We start from the raw sequence: 7,441 nt of genomic DNA, 5'->3' as shown, positions 1-7,441 counted from the left end.
CTTGCTCAAGTGCAGTAGAAGTGAAGATATGTCCAGGAGCTGGCACTCATGATTGTTCCTAGATCCTGCTAATGATAGCAAATCTCACCAATCTCCTGCTGTCAAACATTTCAAATTTAGAAGCCTGAAAATAGACATGTCATTCAGAAGTCATGAGCTCTGCAACTGCGGTCAAGAGTCAACAGTGTAAATACCATAGCCACAGATGACAGTGTTGATTGATGGGATTGCCTTGGATCCAGCTATTAAAAAAGACATTATTAAAGAATATGGGCTGATAAAATGCCTACTAATTTAAGCTTCCCAGAAAGCCATCATGTGTGCTGTGGGGGAAATTTTGTGCACTACAATAGATTCACCTACCTTCCCATCTCCTGTGTCTAGCACTGTACTGATCTTCTGTATTGCAGCAAATACTTCAATTTATCTTTTTTCCCGTGTATTTCACAGTGCTTTCACAACTACATCCAGCTTTATGTCATTGCACAGGAGTAGAGGGGCTGATTGCTGCACTCCTGGACTCACAGGAAAGGATTTCTAGGCAAATCATGCCACAGGCACAAATATACCTCTGCTGTGCTTGCTGCTTCTGCAGAGCATGTTGCAAAGCCTGCTTGGAGTCATGTAAGTGTGATGCAAAGTTGTGTGAGCTTGTGTTTTGATCCTCATTTATCAGAAAAAAAAAAAAATTGAGAAGAACCTTAGTACAGTAGAAATGGTTTCAATTTTGCAGCAAAAGAAGAAAATTCACATGGGAATTTCCAAGTTCAAATTAATTTAATCATGATCATGAAGGACTGATGGAGGGCTTCTAGTCAGACTGACAGCTCATGACCTGCCTATTCACAACACGCCATTCGCAGAGGTGGTCCAAGTGAAAGGCATGGCAGAGTCCACCATTTTGTTTTCATGTTCAGTTTGACACAAGTCACTGGAAATTACCCTTGTCGCTCTGATAGGATTCCTGTGGCTAGCAAAAGCGGGAACAATTCAATATTATAAAGTATTTATAAGTCCCAAAGGCACATTTACAGATGTCCTTGGCAACATCAATTTCCAGCCTGTTAATAGCTTTAAAAGCTAAAAGCAGAACTGTAGACCTTTTCTAGGCACTAAAAAGCAGCAAATGCTGACAGACAAGTAGTGAGTAGGCAGATCCCTCTCTGCCCACCTCTGATAACAATCAAGTCATTCTATTGTGCATTAGCTTCAAGGAATGGATTAACCCTTCTGGCAGCCCACTATAAAGCACTTTGCAGTAATCTCATTTTGAGATCTCAATGGCATGAATCATCCAGGTCAAGTTTAAATAGAGTTTTGAGGGCCAGATTCTTACCTTGCTTACACCACAATGATCTGAGAGCTATTGCGTTAGAGCCAATGTTGTACCACAGCCATGTAGCATCAGTATGCAGGTAATCAGAACTGGGCCCTAGGGTGAAAAACTGGCATAGTAGTAGAAATTAGCTGAGGGAGGAAGTACATGTTGCTATATATAACAGCAAAGAATCAGATACTTTCAACATTAAATGACTTTTCTTGCAACAAATAAAAGGTAATGGTCCAATTTCAACTAAATATTTAAGGTTCTTACTGGTTAGTTTCCTACTCCTCCACTGAGTTCAGTGGCCCTCTTCTATGACCAAATTAGAAGCATTTCTCAAGCAGACATGAATATATGAATACATGCATTCTCCCATCAAATAAATACATGTCCATCTTGGCTTGGGATGAGGTCTTTTCTGGCTGCTTCTTATTAGTACATGAAAGAGGTGGCAGGTAGGAAAGGTGGCAGGCAGGTGCTGATAGATTACTTTATCTAGCCAATGTCCCGCTCTCCACTTATATCTGAGGGACCCCAGAAAAAGAGGGTTAAATTGATGCTGGGTGTGGGGAGCTGTTCCAGGTCTGTATTGGCCTTGTAGGCAGTATCTTTGGCATTTTTGCTGTTTGATCAATTCTGACACTATTGACTTCAGTGTGAGTATGCTCAGGCTGCATCCTCAGAAGGAGGCATACATTTTTCAGCTTCTTATAATTTAAACTAGGTATATAGCCCTGAGATGTTTCTCAGTCATGAATATCTAGGGGTGAAAGACTTTAGCCTCCTCAGACCTATTCTTATAAATAGCTAGCAGGGCACATTTATGCATTTTTGAGGCAGCTGACCTCAGAGCCTCTCTCCCTTCTCATCTCTACCTTTCTATTTAAATTTCTTGCATTTTTCTCATTTGTAGTGAGCAAAGCAGATTTATTCCACTTTAGGAGAGAGCAAGATGTGGACCCAGTGTTAATAAAAGAATCTGCTGAAGAGCTGCACACAGTTTTTCCTCTGCAAACTACTCGCTCAACCTGTCCACCCATTTCTGAAGGTTTGCTTTGGATATAATGAGCTTAAAAGCTGTGTGGATCTCAAGAGCTTCAAATACAGAGGCTATAAACAGTGTCCAGAAATCTGAAATGGAACAAGATGCTGCTCTGTCCAGTGACCTGGAATAAAAGCAATTTGGCTCAGAGGAGCTTGTAGGGATCAAGTAGGTCATGCCCTGCCTTGCAGCAGGGTCTTCCTTGACCATAACTGGTCACAAATGTGACTCTACCCTGTTCTTTAAAAATCTCCTGTGGGCAAGGTTCTGCTACCTCCTGGAGCAAACTACTCTGGTATGTACTTGACCTCAGTTGTCTATTGGTATGTAACAGACCTGAGAAACTGGACAGGTCTGAACCTAGGACCCCCGACTTGTTTAATCTGTTGCGATAAAGATGGCTTTGGTTTGCACTGGAATATTCATTTCTGAAGATTTATGGGGTGGAGAAGATCAGAGCTCTTGCTTCACCTGTCAAGCATATCCTCTGACTCTGAAAGCAAAATGAAGAGGGTTCCCCAGTAATTCTGAGCTTAAAATACTTGCAAAGAAAATTTATGGAAGCTGAAATTTCTGCAATCACCAGTCCAGTTCAGACATTTAGGATTTTTAGGCATCTGGCTGCACGGCGGGGAGTCTGTCAGCCCTGTGAAATGCATCTTCTACGCTCTGCCACGGGCAGTGCAGACAAGGTGGTGGAAGGGCAGGCACATTTCCATTGGAAGGCTAAATTAAACCAGGGTGTCCCTGCTAAACATGCGAATTACTGAATTGGCATTTTCCTGTAAGGGGGGAAAAAGAGTCCAGATAAAAATTGCTAGCCAGCCTCGTAGAAAATCACCCTCCCACCGTGTGTTTATCAAATATGCTAATCCTTTCCCCTCAGATAGTGTGAGAGATGTTTTTGCATGGATTTGCTGGGTACAGGTGTAAGATTCTTTTAGGTCATTCTACAAGAGCATTTCTGTTTGTGTTTTCTTGTAGCGGTCCTCTATATGGACAGAATCCCACTTCAGCTTCAAAGCTGCCAGACAAGAGCCTTTCTACGTGTGGGTTTTGTAGGAAGTGATCTAATAAAAGGAAGGAAAATACTGAAATTTGTATGTGTGTGCAGTTTTGTGATAGTGTATCCCTTATTGCCTGCAATGTAATCAGCTCTCATTGTTATTAATAGTACGCTGCAAATAAAATAAACCATCTGCATACAGACATTCAGGGGAACAGCTCACTGAGTGGGTTCACAGCTCTCAGGATTGCTTTTCAAGAACTTCAGAGAAGTAGTTAGTTAGGCCTTTTTACTTTGTTTTTACAGCCAGAACACCAATATTTATGAATCTGTACATTCTTTAATCTTTCTGTTAATGTCTTTGTACTGGCTGACAATGATTTTTCAAGAGTTAAAGGGAGACCTCAGCTATAGCAAGAGCTTTTGCCTGTAGAAATAAACATTGCTGCTTCCCAGCTGCAAACAGCGCTGTTACTCAGCTGTCATTCAAGCCCAGGGTTATGAGGAGCATTTGCAGAAAAATGCACACTGAATGCAAGAGCACTTTCTTTTCCGTTTACACTTTGTTCCCTCTCACAACACTTGGAATGTAAATGCTTCAATCAGTGACCAGCTTCCCCTTTGTTTTGCTGGAAAATGTTATTCTCCCCCTCAAAAGCCTACAACATCTAAAAAACCACAAGTGGTTTCGTTACAAAAGTTGTGAGTCAAAGCTATTCTGTCTGATGGCTGGACAAGAGGAAGCACAAACAAATGCCAATCAATTACAAAAAAATGAATTGAACATTAAAGCAGGACGTGTCTTAGCAGAGTGCAGACAACTCAGGATGGGGACAGGACTCTACTGTGCAATTGTTACAAGATGTTCCCTCTCCACCACAGGGGAAAGGGACAGAGATGCAGCTGTCAGGTATGCTCCCCTTCATCCTCACTACCTTTGTCCCCAGCACTAGGAAACATGCCATTAAAATATATACATATACAAGTCCTTCAGCAAAGGAAGTCTATTTGTAATTGGTTTAATTTGTTTAAGACCTCTTTTAAGTAATTCAGCTCCTTTCTGGAGCTTAGTGAGGGTCTCTACTCTGGCATCTCACATAGCACCAACAAGAAGTATCTGGGTGATGGGTTTTCGCTGTTGATATGAAAGTTTGCCTTCATGAAAATAGCAGAGAAGCAAAAAGAGCAGGAGAAAATACTGGGATGGTAAGAATGAGAAAAGTTCAAGAAGAACATGTATGGGTGGACCGTGAAGGTGCTTGCAAGCACTCAGTGTAGGTTTCAGGCCCCAGCTAATCACTAGCATGTGGATGTCTCTGTATGAAGTAGGTGTTTAAAAGCCTGTTAAAGGAGGGAGCAGGCTGTGCTGTTGACCAGATGAAGGTGTTATGATGGTTTGGGCTAGGGTAGACTAAATTTTCTTCATAGTAGCTAGTATGGGGATGTGCTTTGGATTTGTGCTGGAAACAGCATTGATAACACAGGGATGTTTCAGTTACTGCTGAGCAGTGCTGACACAGTGTCAAGGCCCTCTCTACTCCTCACATCACCCCACCAGTGAGTAGGCTGGGGGTGCACAAGAAGTTGGGAGAGTGGACAGCTGACCCCAAATGACCAAAAGGTTATTCCATAGCATATGATGTCATGCTCGCATATAAACCTGGGGGAAGAAGATGGAAGGAGGGGATGTTTGGAGTGATGGCGTTTTGTCTTCCCAAGTAATTCTTATACGTGATGGAGCTTCTGCTTTCCTGGAGATGTCTGAGCACATGCCTGCCCATAGGAATTGGTGAATGAATTCCTTGTTTTGCTCTCCTTTTGTGTGCGGCTTTTGCTTTACCTATTAAACTGTCATTATCTCAACCCATGAGTTTTCTCACTTTGACTCTTCCAATTCTCCTCCCCATCCCACCAAGGTGGGAGGAGTGAGTGAGCAGCTGTGTGGGGCTTAGTTGCTGGCTAGGGTTAGACCATGACATGAGGGAAAGCATTTGCCCTGGAGTTACACTGCCATAAAAAGGAAAGTGTGTCTCACTCTGAGCCATCTCACATGTTCAATTCTTGTCATGTATGTCCTCATTCTCCTTTTCCAACTCTTCTCCTTCTCAGTTTTCATGGGATACAGTTTAATAAATACATAGCTGAAATGGATTGAAAGCCTACAAAGACAACTACCTCCATCAATTGTCTGTATAGCCACATAACCAACCTTTTAAAGATTGCAGACTATGTGTTCTGTTCTAGTTACACCCTGTGGGTTACATTGTGAGGCAAAGATATTTTCCATACTTAGCACTCTAAGCTCAGTGAAAAATTTTGCTTTTCACCAGCCTGTTTTACCTGCTTGTAACTGAGCGGTAACACTGGTATTTTGCAACAGTCTGTAGACCCCCTTTTGATGTGAATCATACTGAAAACCACTGCTGTACTGACAGCTTAGGCATTTATGTTGTGGAGAATGGATCCACTGAGTACAAAATTAGGCTCATATTAGGTGAATACTTGCTTTGCTTACCAAAAATACAGTGCTATAGAGTCCTGGAAGATACATCTCTCACCAGGAAATGCTCTCCAAGTAATTGCAACCGTCCTTTATGTGTCCCGAGATTGTTATGTTTCCTCTCAGTCTTCCCTAAGATAAACAACTGCATTTCTTTCAACTTCCCCTGACAAGCCGTGTTTCCTTGGGCTCTGATTATCCTTGTCACTCTTATTGACACACTGATTGCTCCCGTCTTCCTCTAATTACAGTATTCCAGACAAGAGGCGGGATTCCCACCGAGGCCACATGAGAGCTGGAAGGAAGGTGGGGATTCCTTCACATCTTGCATAAAACCCACTTGCTTCTACATGCCAGAAGGAGGTAGGTAGATATACTGCAGCTGTGTGACACTGTAAAGTCTTCATTTTGCAGGTCTGACCCTCTTCTCCAAAACTCAATGTTTATCCAGTGGTTTCCCATCTTCTATTTGTCCAGCTGATTATTGCTACCTGTCCTTGATGAATTGCATGCTCCTTATTTCAGACCGTTACTCCAGCTAATGAAGATATTTCTTTCCTTTTAATTCTACATCCAGAGGGATTGCAACTCACATAAAACTTCAGATTTGTATACAAATTTCATAAAGAGCACTCCCTGCTCTTGTATGAGTCATTAATAGAAATACTGAGAAATGTCAGAAGCAAGCTGGATTTCTGCAGAAAGCCACAGGACACCCTTCTAGTTTGACAGTGAACACTGCTAATTTTTGGCATAAGGTTTTCAGGCAATTATATATAGCTTATAACAATTCCAGCTAGGGCAGTCTTTTAGAAAACACTGTGTAAGTACCTCCAGTAGAGTATTCAAGCTACTTTAAAAACCTTACTGTTAGAAAGCAAAATGTCCCTTTATGCCTGAATGCTTCCCAACAGAGAGTCAGGGACTTTTTGTCATTACTCGCAGTAGTAGCTTAGGAAACCAAGCCTGGGCACCCCTCATCAACAGGACATTCCTCTAGCTGGTTTGAAAAAACGTCAGATTAGTAAGCTTTTCATGGTGTTTTAAGTAAAAATACACCACATCACATGCATTTCCTTCAAGTGTTTTGGATCCATTGTAGAATAAAATGCATTATCTGCCATCAGTTGGTCTTGAGAAATTCGCATTGATGTTGCTGGCTTTTTAGGAGCTTGTAAATTAGTATTTTTGTTGCAGTATTTCAAGGAGTGTTGGAGTTAGGCTGACTAGGATACACTTCTGACACTTCTGCCTTTCTGCTCCAGCCTTTTTTATAAAAATAGATATGCCACATGCTCTTTCCAAGGTTTCTGTTTTCACCTGTCCCCCATAATTCTCAAAACGAATACTTGTGAACTGCCTGAGATTTCACCACTCACTTCCCTATACATGCCAGCGTGAGTTCCACCAGGTCAGCCTGAGCCAGGAAATGCGATTTATAGAAGTGTAGTATAATTTAGGTTACAAATAACTTCCAGAGGTCATCTACTGCAGTCTCTGCTCACAGGGCTAACTTCATTTTACCTAAGCATTTTCTGCTTTTGTTTTCCTCCATTTTTTTCTCTCTTA

This window comes from Athene cunicularia, assembly GCF_003259725.1.
Source record: "Athene cunicularia isolate RWA chromosome 4 unlocalized genomic scaffold, athCun1 chr4_part1, whole genome shotgun sequence".
In the NCBI taxonomy this organism is placed as follows: Eukaryota; Metazoa; Chordata; class Aves; order Strigiformes; family Strigidae; genus Athene; species Athene cunicularia.
This window is presented reverse-complemented; position numbering follows the sequence as displayed.